Raw genomic sequence first — 20,613 nt, forward strand, 5'->3', positions numbered from 1 at the left:
GATGTAAACACTCAGGTTATTGAGAGCTTTGCTTCTCCCCTGCTTAAAAAGAGACACAACTCCTCATGCGTGAAGATGCAGCACAGGCCTGTGATTATCTATTCAGGCTCCACAGCGTTTAATTAAGTCCCTCATCATGTTACCATTCCGTCTCTCTCCATCCTGCACAGAAACACACTCTCTTGCACCCATTTCATGCTAGAGAGCAGCAGCTCCTGTGTGCGTGCGTGTGTAACAGCACCATTACACACCCACAAGTGCCAAAAACCTGCAATTTCTGGTGTGCAGTTTGAGTCGTGCCAACACCACATGCTGTAAGTATGGTATTTCCATTCATTACGCGTGGCAGCTTGGTGGTCATGATGAGCTATTGCTGAGTTTAATCACCCCATTTGAACGGAGATACCCCTTTCTCTCATCAGTGTGCAGGACGGATCCTGCCAGGCTGCAGTGTTTGTGGCTGGGGTGGTGTGAGAGCTGCTGCACAACGCAAACGGAGTTTGTTTGTCACACAGCACTGCTCTGGCAACCAGGTCCTGGAGCCAAGGTCCTGCGAGGTGCTGAGCACTGCTGGGTTTTCCAAAATGCTGGTGCTATCCAGCCTCTACCAACCAAACCAGCCCTTTAAAGGAAAATATAAATTATTATGTGCATGGACATACACTTACTGCTTAATTTAAAGGAGCATCGAGTCAGCACTGAGGTTATCACCACATGGTTCCCTGTAATAAAACCTTGAAGCAAGATGACAGCCAACAGATGTTTGAGAAAATCTTTGCCCAAGAACCCCCATTTTGCCCCAAAAAGCTCTTCCAAGAGCAAGGTCCTGCCTCTAGGTCAGGGCAATCCCCAGCACAAACACAGGCTGGGGGAGACTGGATGGAGCAGCCTGAGGAGAAGCACTTGGGGGTGTTGGGTGATGAGAAGCTCCCCATGACCCGGCTTCAGTGAGTGCTTGAGCCCAGAACCCCCCCGTGTGCTGGGCTGCACCCCCAGAGTGTGAGCAGCAGGTCAGGGAGGGGATCCTGCCCCTCTGCTGCGCTCTGGGGAGACCCCCCCTGCAGTCCTGGTCCAGCTCTGGGGCAACAGCACAAGAGGGACGTGGAGCTGCTGGAGCGAGGCCAGAGGAGGCCCCAGAGCTGCTGCGAGGGCTGGAGCAGCTCTGCTCTGGAGCCAGGCTGAGAGAGCTGGGCTGGGGCAGCCTGGAGAAGAGAAGGCTCCTGAAGGGGACACCTTAGAGCAGCTCCAGTGCCTAAAGGGGCTCCAGGAAACCTGGAGAGGGGCTTTGGACAAGGGCCTGTAGGGACAGGCCAAGGGGAATGGCTTTAACCTGCCAGAAGGGAGACTGAGATGAGCTCTGAGGCAGAAGCTCTTCCCTGTGAGGGTGCTGAGGCGCTGGCACAGACTTTTCCCAGAGAAGCTGTGGCTGCCCCATCCCTGGAAAGGGCCCGTTTAGCCTGGAGAAGAGCAGACTGAGAGGGGATCTCATCCATGCAGATCAACATCTCAAAGGTGGCACCAGGAGGATGGTGCCAGACTCTTTCCAGTGGTTCTCAGTGACGGGATGAGGAGCAGTGACCATAAACTGAACCACAACCAGTTTCAGCTCAACATGAGGAAGAACTTCTTCGCATTGAGTGTGTCAGAGCACTGGGACAGGGAGGTTGTGGAGTCTCCCTCTCTGGAGACATTCCAATGTGCCCGGACAAGTTCCTGTGTGCGCTGCTCTGGGTGGCTCTGCCCTGGCAGGGGGTTGGACTGGATGATCTCCAGAGGTCACTTCAACCCCAGCGATTCTGGGAACAGTGGCGTGGAGCAGCCCCACATGTAAGTACCAACCACCAAACACAGGCGGGCTGCAGGGTGGGGGGAAAAGGCAGAAACCCAGCAGCACAGGGTTGTGCCTGAGGGAAGGGGTTCACCGAGGTGAGGCAACGCTCTGAGGTATCCCCTCCGCGGCTCCCCACAGGGGCTGCGCCGGGGTGCGGAGGGATGGCGATGGTGACCAGACCCCCTCAGGTGGCTCCTCACAGGGGTTATGGCGGACGGGGTAATGGGCTGATCCCCACAGGAGGCTCCTCACAGCGACTATGGCGGGGCGGGTACGGGGGGGTCACGGACCACATCCCCTCAGGCGGCTCCTCACAGGGACCGGCCGCGGCAGGGGGCACGGACACAGGACCCGCTCGGGCGCGCTGAGGGGCAGCGGGTCCGTGTCCCCCCCCCCGGGGCGGCTCGTCCCGGGCTCGCTGAGGGGCACCGGGTCCGTGTCGTCCCCCCCCCCCCCGCCGCTTCCCCGGTCCCTCCCCCGGCAGGTGGCTCCCGCGCGGCGGCGGAGGCCGGTGGGTGACGTCAGCGGCGGGGGCGGGCGCGCGGTGCCGGTGCGCCGGGCCGAGCGGAGCCGAGTCGAACCGAGGGGAGCCGAACCGAGCCGAGCGGAGCCGGTAAGCGCGGTGCCCGCCGCACCGGTGCCGCGGGTTGAGCCCGCCCGGGGGCCGGCGGAGCGGGTCGCGGTGAGCGGTTCGATGCGGGGCCGGCAGCCGGGAAACCCGCCGGGACCCGCGCTGGGGGAGCGGCCCCTGGAGCCCCCGCCGGTGGCAGTGTCGCCTCGCCTTTCCCCGGGCCTGCCGGAGACACCCTCCGCCCCGCGCCGTGGCACGGTGCGCTCCGGGTCCGTGCGGCGCCGGTTCGCCGCCCGGGAGGGCGGGCGATGCACATGCATGTGCTTCTGTCCGGTTGTGTGCGCATACAGCCCCGTGCGCTCGCACACCCCAAGCTGCGCACCGCCGAGCCGGTGGCACCGAGCCGGGCAGGTCCCGACCCCTTCCCCGTCACCGGGCGGGGAATCCGGGTTCTCGGCCCCTATCCCCGCTCCGAGGCACGCTGCCTTTGCTCCCCGTCTCCTCGCCGGAACGAGACCCTCCGGTCTGGGAGCGTGCGCTGGAGGTGACGGGCGGCCACGGTCCGAGCGTCCATGGCAGCAAACGTGCTCCGTGTGTGCGGGGCTGGCGGCCGCTCCGGGAAGCGGCGCCTCGGGAAGAGGGTTCCCTCCAGACTGCTCCAGTGCGAGTACCAGAAACGGGGGGAGAGATCCCGACCCTCGTGTCCCAGCAGCTCTGACCCACACCCAGCCCCATCCTGCAGCCTCGAGGTGGTGGGTTGGGGGAGAGGGGTCCCCCGGGTGCGGTGTGTGTCCAGAGCTCAGGCTGTGCTCAGTGCTGGAGGTGTTGGGGTACCTCTGCTACCTGTCTGTGTGCTTGGGGGGTGTCAGGGGTGGAGAAGGTGATGTCCAGAGGAGGCCACGGAGCTGCTGCGAGGGCTGGAGCAGCTCTGCTCTGGAGCCAGGCTGAGAGAGCTGGGCTGGGGCAGCCTGGAGAAGAGAAGGCTCCTGAAGGGGACACCTTAGAGCAGCTCCAGTGCCTAAAGGGGCTCCAGGAAACCTGGAGAGGGGCTTTGGACAAGGGCCTGTAGGGACAGGACAAGGGGAATGGCTTGAACCTGCCAGAGGGAAGATTGAGATGAGCTCTGAGGCAGAAGCTCTTCCCTGTGAGGGTGCTGAGGCGCTGGCACAGACTTTTCCCAGAGAAGCTGTGGCTGCCCCATCCCTGGCAGTGTTGAAGGCCAGGTTGGACACAGGGGCTTGGAGCAATTCAGCAAGGCAAAATCACCAGAATTAGCGTTACGAGCTGAAATCACCTCTCGATTTTCCAGATGGCACGAGGCAGACCACTTGCAGTTGAAGATGTTTTGGTGTATCTGATTTGTTTGCCGTCACCTGGACACCTAAAAGTGTCTAGTCTGAGCTGTCCCCCCTCAAATGGAGGGGACAGGCACCTCCTGAATGGGATTTGTTTCACCCTATGGTAAACCTCAGACACAGGGCAGGCAAATGCTTCTCAGGGTGCCGATTCTGGCTTGGATATCTGAGTTTGAGAGGTCTAAATTTAAGCGAGATGAATCTCACCCAACACTTGCAAACCTTGTTTTTTAGTCCTTTTGCCTTGATCTTTCCTTTTTCAGCACGACCCTGCTGTTTTCCTACCACTCAGGCCCTTTTTGAGGCATAAATAATGCTTCTGAAACTTTCCACGTCCCCGGGTGGGAGGTGTTGCAGAAATGCAACTGCAGGGAAGCGTTTGCAGCTCATCCTCCTGCAGACGCAGAAGGCTGGGTTAAAAACCAGCCTGTTAATTTTGCTTTAAGGGCTCTAAGCAATAGTGACCCCCCCCACACGCACCCTTTCCTCCCATACCTTGTGCCAACATTCAATTGCTCTCACTCTGGGGAGATGCTGTCTCGTTCCAGGTTGAATTTACCCAGCGTTGACTTGCAGAGGGGGGGATGTTGGGGTGCCCTTGTCACAGGGGGGACTTGTCACTCCCAGCCCGCAGTGATCGGGCCACCTCTTCAGCTGCTTCTCGGGAGCCTGAAGGTGCTACGAGCTCACACTGAGAGGCTCATGCTCCATCCTGTTGGGGTTTTGGGGTCACCTTTGTGACTGCATTGCCCAGGAGCCAGTCTGGATGCAGCTGTGACCTTGGCAGCGCATTGTGTTGGTGTGACCTTGCTTTCCACCTTCTAATGGGTGTGTTTTCCATTGCACCTTCAGGGACCACCTCCTTTTGCTGTGGCTTTGCTCTGACAGCGTATGCAGATGAGGTGCCCCAACACTCATCCCAAATCCTTTTCTGGCTCGGGCAGAGATCCCTGTTCTGGTCTCATGTATTAAAAGTCTTCCCTGTGAGGGTGCTGAGGCGCTGGCACAGACTTTTCCCAGAGAAGCTGTGGCTGCCCCATCCCTGGCAGTGTTCAAGGCCAGGTTGGACACAGGGGCTTGGAGCAACCTGCTCTAGTGCAAGGTGTCCCTGCCCGTGGCAGGGGGTTGGAGCTGGATGAGCTTTAAGCTCCCTTCCAACCCAAGCCAGTCTGGGATTCCATGATTACCTGGCCACACGAAATCATGATCTGTTGGACTGTGACCTCCACTGAAGTGATTTGGGTCTCTGTGCAATGTGCCATCAACCAACCACCCATTAGTTACTCGAGAGGTTTTTTGTGTTACAGGTTTATATTTAATAAAACCGCACAAAGAATCACAGATGAGACTAAGCAGGACCTACTGAGGTCCTGCTGAGGACCATGCTTGGGTGCCAGCTTCCCTCTCTGGTCTTGCCCCACAAACAGTGATGCTAAGGGCAGTATCAGCACGTACCTAATGTGCTGATGTGGAGTCGGTTACACCTGGTGTGAGATTCATCCTCAAAACGTTATGTGCTTTGAAGAAATGGGGGCAAACGCTGTGTTGAGGCTCTTGCATCAAGCAGCCCTGTTGGCTGTCACAAGGAAAAAGTGTTTTAAATAGCTCTAATTCCAGGAAACCCAGCTGGCTGAGTGGAATTGTATTTTTGGTCTCCAGTTCACGTATTTACCTGAAATTTCTGTCCCGCTGTTCCTAGCTGGAGCTGACCCCAGGTTGCCTGCTGCTCCTGCCTCTCACCTCTCATCCTTTCCCAAAATACTGTGACAACACAAAGCTTCCCTGCGCTCCACCGGTTGGTTTTAAAATGCTTTATCTTAGCAGATGTTTGGCAATACTGAAATCTCTGTCATTGAGGGGTTTTAAGGCAGGTTATTGGAAAGACCCTGCTTTTGCACGATGGGGGGGCACATGGTTAAGCTGTAGACCGAGTTTCTCATTCTCTTTGGCAACCGTTCATCCCGTCGGCAGCACAGAACTCGCTTCCAATTTTACTGATGGTACCTAATAGCGAATCTAGCAGCTATCTAATTCTCTATTCTTAGACTGCTTAAGAAGTGCCTTACTTCACAATTAATTCTGTTGGCTGTTCAGATTTAATGGATTCTTTTAGAGGTCCTCATCAGTTTCTAACGCCTGGACGTTTCTTTTTCAGTGCCATTTCTTCTTCCTTTTCTGTGCCTTGTAGAAAGATTGTGTTTCCACATCTCATTTTTGCCAGAATGTTTATTTCATGACTTAACTCCTGCTGCTTTTCAAGGTTTGTAACTTGTGGGGTCATTGGTAGATGCTTTAAGCGAGTCCTGTACTCTCAGTGGTGCTAACCGATTGCTTTTGGCTTTTTAAAATTGGCCCTTTTAAATTTAGACACTGCTGCCATTATTTTGGGCTCGTGGTTTCTGTGACTGGCACAGAAACAAGCTATAATGGAAGAGGACTTGCATTAGACATGGCAGTTCATTTTGGCTTCATCCTTGTCTCACGGATCTGCTGCTGCTCCTTGGGCAGTTAATGTTGAAACGTGTGCCAGCAGCAGTTTTTCATCCAGAAGACTTATCAGTGTGTTCCTTGGGTTTGGTATTGATTATTCATCAGTCGTTGTGCTGTGGTGTTTTTATTTGCCTGTCTGGGTGTATGTACGTGGTGAATAGTGGCAAGACCCCAACCATTCCTATAATATGGATTCCTGTGATACCATACCCTAGCCCTAACCAATTTTTAATGGTTCTGAGATGTTGTCCTCCTTGCGCCAATGCGGCTGAACACATAGAAGAGAGTAAAATTCAGTGTTTATGACCTGCAAATACCCAATAAATAGTCTTTGAGTGTCTTTGGCACCACTGCAGAGGAAAATCTGCTGTATGTCCCAAACATACTTCGTACGCTTTTAATTATTTTGGCATGTTTAAGCACCAGATCTCTTCTTTTGTGCCTCAATGTCTTCATACTCCTCTCCTAACCGACGGCTGCACCTTTCAAACCTCCAAGCTGCGCTTCCCAGGCAGGCACAATGCCGATGGGTGCAGCCCAAGCCTGGCACCAGGAAGCTACTGTGTGTTTCCCATGATCTCTGCTAGGGCAAGGTTAAACAGCGATCTGCTTTGAAGGCTTTCCAGGCAGAATTCCATGTGAGGATTTACAGGAGCCTATTTCAGCCCTGCTGAAAGGTGCCAGGATTACCCTGTCCCTGGAGCTGGGTCAGGAGCGGGACAAGCTCACAAATCTCCCTGCTGAAAACTTCCCCTGGCTTGGAGGCTGCAGGGGGAATTAGCGCTGCTTGTTCCCGCAGCGCTTCACATCCGAGCTAAGCCTGTCTTTAAAAAGCAGCCAGCGTGGTTGTGCTTGGAACAAGCAGCTCAGTTTCTATATTATACACAACAGTCATCTCTGTAGGAAGCTGGCCAGCCCACGCCGCTGCAGCAGCCCGGAGCTACATGGCTCTTAGCGTGCTTATCCTTGGGGCGTTCCTGGGAGGATGGGAAGGAGCGGGGAGACTCAAGGAAGAAGCTTTCCGGAGCACCGGTGTGAGTGTTCATTCCCTGGTTGGTGTGAGGAGCAGTGCCCAGGTACGTGTGTGTCAGTTGGGTCACTGGCAGGGATGCTCCTCCTGAGAACAGACCCACAGGTCTTACTCCAGGCTGAGTGATGGGAGACTTCGGGTCCATATGATTTCCCAGGGAAGCGGATCAGCTGCATCCCAGCTTCATTTTAGGATCCCCCAGGATTCAGGACAGAGCAAACAACTCCCCGGGGCCGATAACCATCGGTGTCCATCTGTTCCAGCTGCTCAGATTGTTTGCACAAGTCAGTTCTTGGGCTACACCTGATTTTACAACCCTATTAATTACATGGTAATTGATACTTACGCAACAATTAGCTATGTAAACTGAGATAAAAAGCCCAATCAAATTTCATGTTTGTGGAGGCTTCCAAAGCCCGTAATCCCTACCTAAAGGAAGCTGCAGAACATCTCTGGACCCTGAGAGAGGCTTGTTCTTACATGTAAGTGAAGCGGGGGATGCAGCACATCAGCTACCGAGGAGCCATTCTAGAAGGAGTTGTTCCCCCTTCCCCATCTCCCATTTTTATGGCTGTGATGCCACCAATCCCTCTGGAAGGAGCTGGGGGTATCCCCAGCCCCAAACCACATGCTCCTGGTCTGGGGGTTTGTGGAGGAGAGGAGGCAGAGGAAAATGCAGGCAGGATCACGTCTGCAATCGAGGTGGAATATCTTCCCAGTGGTTGTGCCCTCGCCGGGGCTGTGTGTGCTCCATTAACTCCCCCTGCCCCATCCCATGAGGCACGGAAAGTTCTGAGCTATTAGAAAGTGCCTTTGGGTAAAGGTAAATTAAACCCTTGCCTGCTGTGAGGAGGCAGGGCTGGAAATGTGAATGTGGAAATAGGTCCCGGCTTAAAATGACTTCAAGGACAGAGGGTAGGTGCTGGGCTTCTCAGGATCTGATTCAGATGGGACCAGTTCCAATTAAAATGAGCTCAAGGAGAATGGGAAGAGAGGAAAAAAGATTGTTTCTACATTTCTGTCAGTATTGGGGCGTGAAACACTGAACTGTTTTACATCTCTTTTACAAGCAGTGAATCTGGCCCGGAGAGTGTTTCAGATAATTTCTTTTAAGTATTATAATTCTTTTTTCTCTGTGGGAATTCTGCTTTCTCCCTGTTTTTTGGTTTTTTTTGTTAATTTTTAGTCGAGGTTGTATCAGCTTCAGAAAGCCTTCCCCCAGAGCCTGAAACGCACGTCTGCCTTAGTTTCCTTCCACATATCTCCCAGGGTCAGTGTGGTCAGAAGCGCAGAAATGCCGTGAATTAGAAATAACTCTGTGTCTCTGGTAAGGCAGGAAGCAGGGAGCAGGCTGCCGCTGGTTCTGTGCAGGTAAGCAAGGCTTGTTGTCCTGCTAAGGAAAGCTGGGAGCAGGGAATGGGTGGCCAGGGAGCTGGTGGGGAAAGGAGTGTAGTGGAGAGCCTAAAGGGAAGCCTCATGAAGCAGAAGTGCTTGTGGGGTGGAGAGGAGCACGGTATCATCGGTTCATCTCCTTTCTTGCTTGAATAAGGAGCAGGGAAACCTCAAAGGGCATCTTGATGGGCTTTATGTTTGCCAAACAATATCAGTGGCTGATACTACTGACCTTTTTGACTTGTCTCACATCCCACCTCCACCTGAGTCTTATCCACTCCTGTTACCAGACAGGGGTTTATTCTTCCTATTTGAAGAGAAAACAGAAATTCCCCAAATACCTGCTTGATTTTAGGCACGACAGACGCCCGTGCCATCTGCGTGCCCGTTTAGCTTTGCCTGGGGATTCAGTTGCATCGCTGCATCCCTGATGTTAAAGCAGGTGAGCAGCTCAGCACAAGCCACCAGGTTTGTGGTAAATACCAGCTGATTAACACAGTGCAAATGCTGCAGAGAGCACTTTGCTGAGCTGGGTGAGGTGGTGGAGACACAAACAAGATTGTTAGTGGCACTAATCGGGGCTGGTAGAAAGGAGTTTGATCACAGCACTTGAAGGGCCTCATTATCTTGTGTGTTTGGAGAGCAGGGAGGCAATTGTGCATTCGGGGAAGGCTTTTACAGTCCTTTGTCTCCTTAAGTCATTAGAAATGCCATGATCTCATCTGTTAGAAAGATGTGTTTAAGGGTGAAAAAATATTAGTATCTGTGAGCTGGAAAGCTAATTGCTGTCTGCTCCTTAAACGCAGCAAAATGGGCAGAGTGGTTCCGGAAAGAGGGAGCAAGTTTGAAGGAAATTCCTATTATAATACTTGCAACATCTTTTCAGTACATGAAAACGTGGTGTGTTCCAGCAGATCCCCAGGGCAGCCGCAGGATCAATGCAGTAGCTGAAGAGCCAGGGGAGAACCGTCACAGCAAAGTATGGAAAACTCCTTTTCCCTACGGAGCAGCGTGAGTTGGTAGTTTTGCTCATCTCACCCATTTATTTCATTAGATACTGAGGAGGACAGAATCCTGCAGACCTTGGGAAGGGTTGGAGATGCTGCTTTTAATGCAGGACATCCCATGTTGGGATGTGGGATGCCCATCGTCCATGGAGTCAGCAAATCTCCCAGTGATTTGGACTCGTATCCCAGAATCTAAGCTCATCTCCTACACTGGCTTCTTTTACCTGAACGAATAAATCTCATGTGCCTGCTGCTGCTCAGACAGTAAAAGTAATCTTTATTGCCATAATACGTTTGTCAGCTTTCCTTTATCCCAGCAAAGTACTGTAAGATCTGAAAAATGCTTTGGAAACATAAGCATTTTTTTGAGCAATAAATATTGAAAGAGTCTCCAAGACTTGAGTCTTGCAAACCAAACCACTCAGCCAGGTTTTCTTGGCACAATTCCTTTCGCAAAATGGGTATCTTACCGGCTGCTGGAGCCAAAAGGGAAGAAAAGGATGAAGGCTGTGGATTGCTCCATCCTGATCGTTCTTTTATGACCCTGTGCAGAGCAGAAGGGATGTTTCAGAGCAGTATTTGACTAAATGTAAGGTGCTGGTGGTCTAGAGCCCAAGCTGGTGCAGGGGACCCTCACTGCATTGCTCTCAATGAAGCATAGGGTGGGATGATGCTCTTGCCCTGCATTTAAAGCATCAGATTTGAAAATGGAGCAAAAAAAATGGTCCAAACCTTCAGCAAACTCCCAGTTTTGCCATGAAGCTGCTGTCTCACTGCCTGCTCCCCCCTGGGCACCCAGCTCTTGATGGGCAGCAGGGTTGTGCCAGTTCAGATGATCCTTGTGTAGCCGTCAGCAGTCAGGCAGTGCTCTACTTGTGCTCCAGTGAGGGCTTTGCTACATGTCATAGAATCACAGAATCCCAGACTGGTTTGTGTTGGAAGGGACCTTAAAGCTGATCCAGCTCCAACCTCCTGCCACGGGCAGGGACACCTTCCACTAGGGCAGGTTGCTCCAAGCCCCTGTGTCCAACCTGGCCTTGAACACTGCCAGGGATGGGGCAGCCACAGCTTCTCTGGGAAAAGTCTGTGCCAGCGCCTCAGCACCCTCACAGGGAAGAGCTTCTGCCTCAGAGCTCATCTCAATGTCCCCTCTGGCAGGTTAAAGCCATTCCCCTTGTCCTGTCCCTACAGGCCCTTGCCCAAAGCCCCTCTCCAGGTTTCCTGGAGCCCCTTTAGGCACTGGAGCTGCTCTAAGGTGTCCCCTTCAGGAGCCTTCTCTTCTCCAGGCTGCCCCAGCCCAGCTCTCTCAGCCTGGTTCCAGAGCAGAGCTGCTCCAGCCCTCGCAGCATCTCCATGGCCTCCTCTGGAATCACTCCAACAGGTTATCTCCTGTTTGCATCTTTATTTCAACAGAAGAGTGGTGGTCAACTTGGACACGAAGAGCTGGGCAATGTCTGAGTAGCACAAGCCCCGCGTGGGTTGGAGCAGGTCTTCCCACAGCTCTGGAGGACTGTGGTGCATGGTTGCATCCTCTCCGTTTTCCTCTGCTGTTTAAGACTCCTTCTGGCATGAAGAATCATCTTCAACTTCATAACTGTCTTAGTTGCATGTAGGCAGCAGCCTGGGTGGTTGGTGTGTCCCAAAACAGACTGGGTGCCTGCAATGGGAGCCTATGCGGGAGCAAACCCAGCAGAGCTGAGCCTGGGCCTTGGAGAGGAGCTGGGTACAAGAGCTGGAGGACTGGGATACAGAAACTGGCTGTTTCTCCCCTTACTATGACCCCATTACAATTTAAGGTAGAAGTGGGAGGGATGGAAGAGAATTTGCTATTTAAGGCTTACTTCATTTTTAACCTCAAGCATTGGCTGGAGTTTGTGAAAACCACTGGCAAGGCAATTAAAGTGACTTTTTAATGAGTTATTTTTGTCGCTTCACCGGGGTGGGAGCTAAAGATCCCAGGCTGTGAGCTGCCTGGGGTAGGGACCATCCTTGTGCTGTGCTGCTCTGATGCTTAATCCCTAATTGAGTTTTATTCACCAGCCCTGGCTGAGTCACGACGAGAGAAAAAAGGTGCAGAGATGCGCCTGGATAGGCATGGAGAGGAAAATGTCCAGGCTTCAGTCCCCAAGGCTCCAGTTTGGATCCATCCTGGACAAGAAGAGTTAGAGGACTTTGGACAGTGCAGCGTCCGGATTATTTTGGCTGGGTATTTATGTATTTTTGCTGGGTATTTTGCAGGAGTAAGCTCCAAGGACAAAAAGCAGTGAAAAAAATGGATTCCCTGAGAGTTCCTCTTAAATCCTGAGGATAGCGAGGAGAAAATGAGAGCAAGTACATGAGCAGTGGGTTCCCTAAGCAAGAGTGCAATGACTATAACGCAGACCATCCCTCCGAGCGCCTGTCTGCACCTCGGTGACCTGCCACCCCTGCTCTTTGTGTGTGACATTGCTGCTGCACCCATGTGGTGACGGATGCCGTGGGGATGATGATGATGATGATCAAGTCTAATTTGAGACTCATTTGGGGGACACCTTCCGAGGCACGTGCCCTGTCTGCAGCCGGGGGCAGGACTTGGGGCTCATCACCTCTGTGGGGCTGCGGGAGCACAGGCTGAGCCTGTTTCACAACACAGCGTTAGGGGAAAGCAAGCTTGGGTCTGGCTGAGTTAATTTTTGGTGCAACTCAGCCAGAGAAACCAGGGATGAATTGTTTTCCTCTGCAGCATTCATTCATTCAGCCACTGCCTGCATTAACGCACCTCTGTTGCCTTGTGATATAGGTTATTTAGAGGAATTCTTTCTAAAAATAGCTGCCTGGTTTGATGTCTTTCCGGTATTACTCTGTGCAGCACTAAAAACCTGCCTAGAAAGGCTGTCCGGTTCATTGATGTTCCCTTAAAACACAGCTAATCCACATAATCTCATTATAGTAGTAGGTGATTACACTGAGAGCAAGCTTTAGCAGTGGTCCAGCAAAGCCTTTTATTCCCCATCTATTATCTGGATGGCTAAAAGTCGCTGGGTATGTGCTTTGGTTTTACTCAGGCTATTTTAGGACCAGGGCTTACAACATTTTTGTTTTAATTCTCTAGAAAATCTCCCACATTATTTTTGACAATGCAGGCACATTTCTGCCACTGGCTTTCAGCTTTGCTGGCATCCCATAACTACGCACCGTAGTCTCCTGGGAAGCATTAAAACAGCAGAGACCTTTTCCCCAGGGTAGAAAAGGGGAGCTTTGTTCAGCGTGGGGTTCCTGATCTCCACTATCTGTTTGCAGGTGTGGGACCATATGGCCCTGCTCTGTAGGGAGTCAGACCAAGGAAAAGGCTGAGGTTTGGAATGTCTGGCTCCCCCAGGCGATGGGATGTACAGGGGCAGGTGAGCTGGATGTGTGGGTCACACTGGGAGGGCTGCAGTTTAACATGGGGCAGAGATGTGCACCACAGAAACCTGACCATGGGTGAGGGCTTGTGTCTGCAGGAGTTGTGAAGCAGTTTGGGCTTGAAACACGGCTCAAGCCTGCCCTTCATCCAGGAGATGTTGCTGCCTAAACCCCCGTGTGCTTGGATCAAGGATTGACTCTTCAACAGCGGCCAAATATCATGGAGCTTGTTGTGAAATAAGGACTTGGGGGTGTTGGGTGAGGAGAAGCTCCCCATGACCCGGCTTCAGTGAGCGCTTGAGCCCAGAACCCCCCCGTGTGCTGGGCTGCACCCCCAGAGCGTGAGCAGCAGGTCAGGGAGGGGATCCTGCCCCTCTGCTGCGCTCTGGGGAGACCCCCCCTGCAGTCCTGGTCCAGCTCTGGGGCAACAGCACAAGAGGGACGTGGAGCTGCTGGAGCGAGGCCAGAGGAGGCCCCGGAGCTGCTGCGAGGGCTGGAGCAGCTCTGCTCTGGAGCCAGGCTGAGAGAGCTGGGCTGGGGCAGCCTGGAGAAGAGAAGGCTCCTGAAGGGGAGACCTTAGAGCAGCTCCAGTGCCTAAAGGGGCTCCAGGAAACCTGGAGAGGGGCTTTGGACAAGGGCCTGTAGGGACAGGCCAAGGGGAATGGCTTTAACCTGCCAGAGGGGAGATTGAGATGAGCTCTGAGGCAGAAGCTCTTCCCGGTGAGGGTGCTGAGGCGCTGGCACAGACTTTTCCCAGAGAAGCTGTGGCTGCCCCATCCCTGGCAGCGTTCAAGGCCAGGTTGGACACAGGGGCTTGGAGCAACCTGCTCTAGTGGAAGGTGTCCCTGCCCATGGCAGGGGGGTGGAACTGGATGAGTTTTGAGGTCCCTTCAACCCAAACCAGACTGTGACTCTATGCCTGCACAGTCTCCTGGACATATGATTAATTCTCCTTGAGGTTTGAGCAGTGCTGGTTATGATGGGTTACAGGTCACTGTCTCAGGTCACTGTGCTCAGTGGCCAGGCCCCTCAGTCTGACAGCCCCAGCGCCTCGTGGGAGCACTGGCTGGGTGAAGGCTGCCTTCACCGAGATGGATGTCTCTGATCACTCCTCTCCAGCATGTTGTAGGCAAGAGCATGCGGCTGTTGTACAGATCCCTGAAGCTCCCAGCAGTGCTGTCTGTGAGGAGAAGGGGATGCCAGGGAGGTGTTTCTGTCTGGGGCACTGTGCAGGTCTCCCCGCTGTATAGTTTTACCCCTTTCCTCTCTCAGTCGCTGCAGGAGCATCTCTCACACTGTGTTGGGGCTGCAGCAGCGTGGGGCTATCGCTGCGGGACTGCAGTGGGAGGAGTGAGCGTGGAAACCTGTTACAGAATGGTTTCTGCACACAAATGCAGGGTTTTTTCCTCTCCATAAAGCGTGTCTTGGTTGTTTTCCCAAGCTGAGCATGCAGTCCGGCTCCGTCCCCCAGAATAAACTGGATGAGCTTTGTCAGTGAGCAGGAGGATTAACGGGGAGGTTACAGACCGGCTCTGAAAGACACAAGTGCAAGCACTTTTGTGAGATCCCAGTGCAGTGTTTTGAGAGGAGATGAGGCTCTCTGGTACCTCTGGGGGCCCATGGAGGGTAGGTGCGAGCTGAAGGAATCTCTTTGCCATCTCACTGCCTTCTGGCACATGCTGCACATACTTCCTCTAGGGCAAATTCCTGGTGTGGGCTTCTCAGTCATAGTAAAAACAACACCTTTAGGGCCGTTTCTGTGTAATTTTTTATTATTTTTTTTTAATAACCGTCCTGCTTTTGCTTATCTTGCTCCAGCCCCTCCAGTGATAACACAGGCAAGGTCCTGACCCGTGGTGTCCTGGGGAGCGAAGCCCAGCTCTCCAACACAGCGCTGGCCGAGAGCGGATCTCGTCTCTTTTGGGAAGGAAAGACTGTAGGTGCCAAACCAAAAGGGCAAAGTGATTTGCCCCGATGAGGTATCGTGTTTCTGCTCTGATTTATGGCTAGGGGAGAGGCTTCTGAGTCATCTCTTCTAGGAATTGCTTTATTTATGTAACGGAAATAATTCTGCTGCTCTTAAATCGATGAAGAGCCCATGAAAACCGCAGCTGGCAGGAATAGGGGCCAGAAAGGGAGCGGGATGGAGGCCACAGGTAGAGCAGAACGCGCCAGCTACGACATCTATTTGTCTGTCCATCCATTGTGAATGGATGGACAGACACCTAGATGCAGGTGGATGCAGGTGGATGCCTTCATAGGGATGGTGCTGGGCTTTTCCCGCTCGATACCACGTCACACAAACGTGCTTAGGCTGGTGCGAGAGGGCATGCTGGCTGCAGGGCGCATATCCCGAGTCTGTTTGTTCAAGGCACTGTCTGGTTGCTGTCTAGCTGCAGACCACCAGCCCTGGGGCAGTTGTATGTGCCAGGTCCCGCTGGGAAACAAGACCTTTCCCCACGTCTCCGCTGTGTTCAGCTCACAGCCCCCTGCCACAGCTGATTGACCAGACCCAGTCGGGAGCAGACGGCCGCTTTCCCGCTCCGCTTCAAACCCCTGCGAGTGTCAGCGAGTTCTTCATTGTTTTCTGTTCTTTCTGTGAACTAATGAGTGTTGTCTGATTTTTCTTTTTCCCTTTCCTGAGTGTGATTTGGCCTGGCCACAAGGGCCCTCGCTGTGAAGGAGGAAAATTCCTATTTTCCTGCAAGAGGTTTGGGCAGCAGAGGTGATTTTGCAATGCTGAGTGATGCTGCTCCACCACTTACAGTACAATGGTATCCATGGGAAAATGGTTTTACTACTGTTCAAGCTAGGACTCGGGTCATTTTTCTGCTGCTTCCCTTTGGTTTTGCCTTTTCTTTCTGGCTTTTCCCACAGAGATTTTACCTTTCTTCTGGGGCAGTGCCACTGTGGTGGCTTCTGGCTTTTAGCTGGAGGCAGCTCTGCTCATCTCCTCAATGGGTTTCTATTTGGATCCTGGTATTAAATGCATCCGATAAGTACTATTTTTTGAGATGTAGGTATATAATCTCCCCTGAGCAGGTTGCATGGTTGTTGCTTGGTACAGCCAGGTTGTTAGGGCATGATAGATGCCGAAGGAAAAAACTCTGTGAAAAACAGGTTGCTTCAGTGCAGCAGAGAGGATAAACCCATGTTGAGAAACCCGGACTGTGCTTGTTGATTTGACTGTGGTAATCTCTGAGTCTTTGCTATAAGCAGCTCTGGCATAAGAGGGTCTGATTCAACCCGGGGGGAGGACTCTGCCGGTGACAATTAGCAAGAGCTTCACTCTGAGGAGCTCACAACATCCATTCTCTGGTTGTGCAGCTTGTCTTTAGACAGGTCCAAGTGTGTGCCCAGTGTCTGTGCACAGGCTTGTGATGCTTTCTGGGTACCAGGGTTGTGTCTCTGGTGGAGACCCCAGCACCCAGGTAGCTGAGGACACACAGCACCAGAACATCGCCTGTTCTTCACCATCCTTCAAAGGCTGAGCGGTTCCTGTCATTGGCTGTATTCCTCGTGAGGTTTGGGGAACAGCTCGTTCCTCTGAGGTCAGACTGGCTTTGTTGAGGTGAGTTCTTGTCCCCCAATTTTCCTGTTTCCCTGGGATCCCACCTGCCACATCTGATCTTCTGATGTGCTTGTTCTCTTGGGGAGGCTGGTGCAGGGCACAGCCTGTAGGCATCAGGGTGTCTGGAGGGTCTCAGGAAGGAGCAGGGCATGGAGCCCCCCAACGCTGTGATAGAAACCTCATATTCCTGGGCAGTGCAAAGCAGGGAACCAGATCCTGTTCTGTTCAGGGAACCAGATCCCATAGTTCATAGCTATAGGAGGGGAGAGAAGAGGCTGTTTGCCAAGACCAGAGCATTGCCTTTACCTGCGTTCAGCCCCATAGAGTGTCCCTCCCTGGGGCTCTCTGCGGGATGTTCCTGCAGAACTGAGCAGCAGGAGCCCGTGTTTATTCATGGGAAGGACTCATTAAATTTCAGCCTTGAAGCAGCCACTGGCCTGGGAGCCACAAGCTGCAGGAGGTTTGCCCAGACTTCCCTCTGCTTCACTAGCTCCGTTACTGTGACTAAAGCTTGGAGAGATTCCCTAAGGACATGCAAGTCCATCACGGGAGCAGTGGGCACCAAACTCCCCATCCTCGGTTCTCTGCACCCTCCACCGTGGGGTCTGTGCTGCTCTGCTCAGCTCCTCTGCGTTGGAGATGGCCTCTGCTGTGTTCGGTGGGGATGATGCTGCTGCTGTGGCGCTGCGAGCAGCGAGGCAGAGAGAAAGGGCATTTGAAAGGCTTTTGCTGCTGGGAAGGGAGGGAGGGATGCTGGGATGAGGAGGCAGAACGCAGAAGGAATCTAATCCTGCTCTTGCCAGACCCACCCGATACAGGAATCAATGAGCTAAGCCTCTACAATGAACACAGCCCCTGCTACGCCCCTCCTGCTTTGTGTTTAATCTTGGGCCCAGTTGAAAAGGCTGGGGAGATGTGATGGTTTGCAGGACGCATCCCTTTACGAAGTGTTTAAATGAGAGATCGCTGTTATCCTCCTTTAATTAGCGCCTGTGGTGCCCTGTTAATAACAGACATCTTGTTATGACGCTTGAGCTTTAATGAATTCATCCAGGTAGAGAGATCGGTGCTGCTTGGAGAGGGTTTGGTGACAAGGAAGAGCTCATCACAACATCCTGGGCAGAGCCTGGGCTAGGAAATGCTGGGAGACGGCAGTGGAGAGCCCATGTGGAGGCATCCAGAGCTCTCCTCGCCTTCAGAGCAGTGTAGGGAGCAGAAAGGTGAGTGCAAATCCCAGCAGCAACACAACGGCAGATGCTTACCTTGCACAGAGTGCTGTACGAGAGAGACAGAATGGAAGAATAAAAGAAAACTTCTTAATTCCCTCATCCTCCTATTTTATGGCATAAGGGGTCCTGATTATGAAATCTCTGCATCTGTGCAGAGGCTGCAGCTGCCTTCAGTAAAAAAGCAAGTGAGAGGTAAATGGAAACTGTAAAATCTGCTCAGTGTTCATAAAGAGGGAACAAGTCTCTACGTTTCCTGTGTTAGTCTTATGTGCACGATGTTTCTTGGGAATTTCATAGAATCACAGATTGGTTTGGGTTGGAAAGGACCTTAAAGCTCATCCAGTTCCACCCCCCTGCCACAGGCAGGGACACCTTCCACTAGAGCAGGTTGCTCCAAGCCCCTGTGTCCAACCTGGCCTTGAACGCTGCCAGGGATGGGGCAGCCACAGCTTCTCTGGGAAAAGTCTGTGCCAGCGCCTCAGCACCCTCACAGGGAAGAGCTTCTGCCTCAGAGCTCATCTCAATCTCCCCTCTGGCAGGTTAAAGCCATTCCCCTTGGCCTGTCCCTACAGGCCCTTATCCAAAGCCCCTCTCCAGGTTTCCTGGAGCCCCTTTAGGCACTGGAGCTGCTCTAAGGTGTCCCCTTCAGGAGCCTTCTCTTCTCCAGGCTGCCCCAGCCCAGCTCTCTCAGCCTGGCTCCAGAGCAGAGCTGCTCCAGCCCTCGCAGCAGCTCCGGGGCCTCCTCTGGCTTGTATAGTTCTCTGTATAAGCGACTGCATCCCCCTGGGCCGTGCCCAGGCAACTGGAGGGCTCGCTGGTGGGAGCAGGGGCATCGTGGGAGCTCCTGACCCTTCCCTCTGTCCATGCTGCATGTTGAATGATGACTTTATGGTCTGCAGAACAGGAGAATTTTCCAACAGAGAACAGTTTTGGTATGTGCTTTCTGAAAGTTACCCAAAGCTTTCCTACCCTTAAACTACGATAGATAGGAGGTGGGAAATGGGATGGGAATAAAGTTAGCACTCAAATCTCTTAAAACTACTGTCCCTTTGTGCTTTACTGTCTTCCAGCACCCCAGCAAAACCCTCTGTCAAGCACATGAGCAAAATATTGGGGTGACTTCACCAATACAAACAAGTCAGATTTATTTTCCCCAAATATCATCTTGGTGTGACCACAGATTGCATTACTGTGTGCTCCTGACCATCTGTTGTGCTTCAGGACCTGTTGGCTGTCTTCTGCTGTAGTTTGCCCTGAAGCTCCCATTGAATTTGGTTTCTCAAGTGGATCCATCAGCTTGAAAAGCCCTTGGGACTCTGGTTTGTAGTTCCATGAAAATAGACCACATTTTCCATCATCTGCAGCCAGATAGCATCACTGCTGGTTTTATGACCGCTGTTGGTCTCAGCAGCTATTTTCATTAGGCCACTGAAATAATACTTTTTCATTACAATAGACTTGGAGAACCGAGAAGAGGAAAATACTGGGATTGCTGATGATGAATCCTGGAACTCCCCCTTGGTTAGCAGTGCCCCAGCGGGAGCGTGTTGCCTGCTGATCCCTTGGCCATGGTGCATGTCCCTGTATTCACCAGCAGCTTTTCCCTGGGTGGTTCAATGAGAGGGACCCAGCCATGAGAGCAAGGGCAGGAACACAGCTTGCATCCTCTAGGGCCATCCTTTTAGGGGTGATTCTGCCTCAGCCCTCTAATTGCTGGAGATACTGCAGGGTCATTATTCATCAGGGACTGAGATGTAGCCAGGAGCACCATGAAGGCCATCACTTTGCTCCTGAGATAAAATGGGGCTCTTTCTTCCCTTTTAGCCTCATGCTTTGCGTTTTCCCTTTCAGTGCTTCTAGAACTGTACTAATTATTAATAATTAAGCTGACGAGGCAAAACTTGGTTTCCTTCCATTGCGTGTAGAGTAAGCCAAGAAGCTCAATGTGGGAGCCAGGACCACATCCCATCCAGCCCTACCTGGTCTCAGCAACCCCTGGGCAGTTTGGCTCACAGTGCCAAAAAGCTGGGAAGCATCTTGGGTTCTGGATGGTGGTGCTGAGAGGTGAGATGTAGAGGTGGATCTCAAACCTGATGTGGCACACAATGTGTAGGAGCACGTTGGCCCAAGCCCTACCTCACAGAGTTCCCTTTTTGCCAGTAGGAAATTTTTGCTACTTTCCTTGGTGTTTTTCCCTTCTCCATCCAGGAGACCTGTGCAGACACTGAGGTCTTCAGCACAGGCTTAGGAAACTCAAGTTAGTCACCTCAAGGGGAACACGTGGCCCAGATGTACCTCTTGCAGCCCCCTCATTGCTCATCAGGTCCCAGCCTGCCCTTAAACCATTCCATGGTCCTCAGATCCCCTGCTGCCTTCTTGGGATTTAAGCAACTCATGCTCCCTTTCCTTGGCCATGCACATGGGTTGCAGTGCAGGGTTAACCTTCCTGCATGAGGTCCTCTTTCGTGCTGTCCTTGCAGAGCCTTGGGATTTATTTACCTCCCTTTCCCCCTTCACTCCTTGTTTCTCATCCTTATTTTCTGCCCTCTATTTGACTATAGACCAGGGCATCTCTCTGGCTGTGCGTTGCCCCACTTGTAATAGCAAGAGCAGCTTTCTCTGTTCAATCTTTGCGTGCAAAAGCCAGCATTAGATAATTGCTGGATTGAAGAGAGGCTGTAATTATTTTTGTTTCCAACTACAGGAGCAAGCAGTGTTTGCCAAACTGCTTGGTAACTGCTGGCAGATGCTCC

The 20,613-nt window shown here is 52.6% G+C and overlaps 1 protein-coding gene across 2 annotated transcripts in view; it reads left to right on the plus strand.

Annotated features, from left to right (window-relative positions):
- Positions 1-2,350: 2,350 nt before the first annotated feature.
- Positions 2,351-20,613, plus strand: part of MAPK4 (mitogen-activated protein kinase 4) — a 44,467-nt gene continuing 26,204 nt past the window's right edge. For both annotated transcript variants that reach the window (XM_030470543.1, XM_030470544.1), the window contains exon 1: positions 2,351-2,444. The gene's annotated coding sequence lies outside the window, so the exon portion shown is untranslated. The remainder of the gene's footprint in view (positions 2,445-20,613) is intronic.

Source organism: Strigops habroptila, chromosome Z (assembly GCF_004027225.2).
Source record: "Strigops habroptila isolate Jane chromosome Z, bStrHab1.2.pri, whole genome shotgun sequence".
NCBI lineage: Eukaryota > Metazoa > Chordata > Aves > Psittaciformes > Psittacidae > Strigops > Strigops habroptila.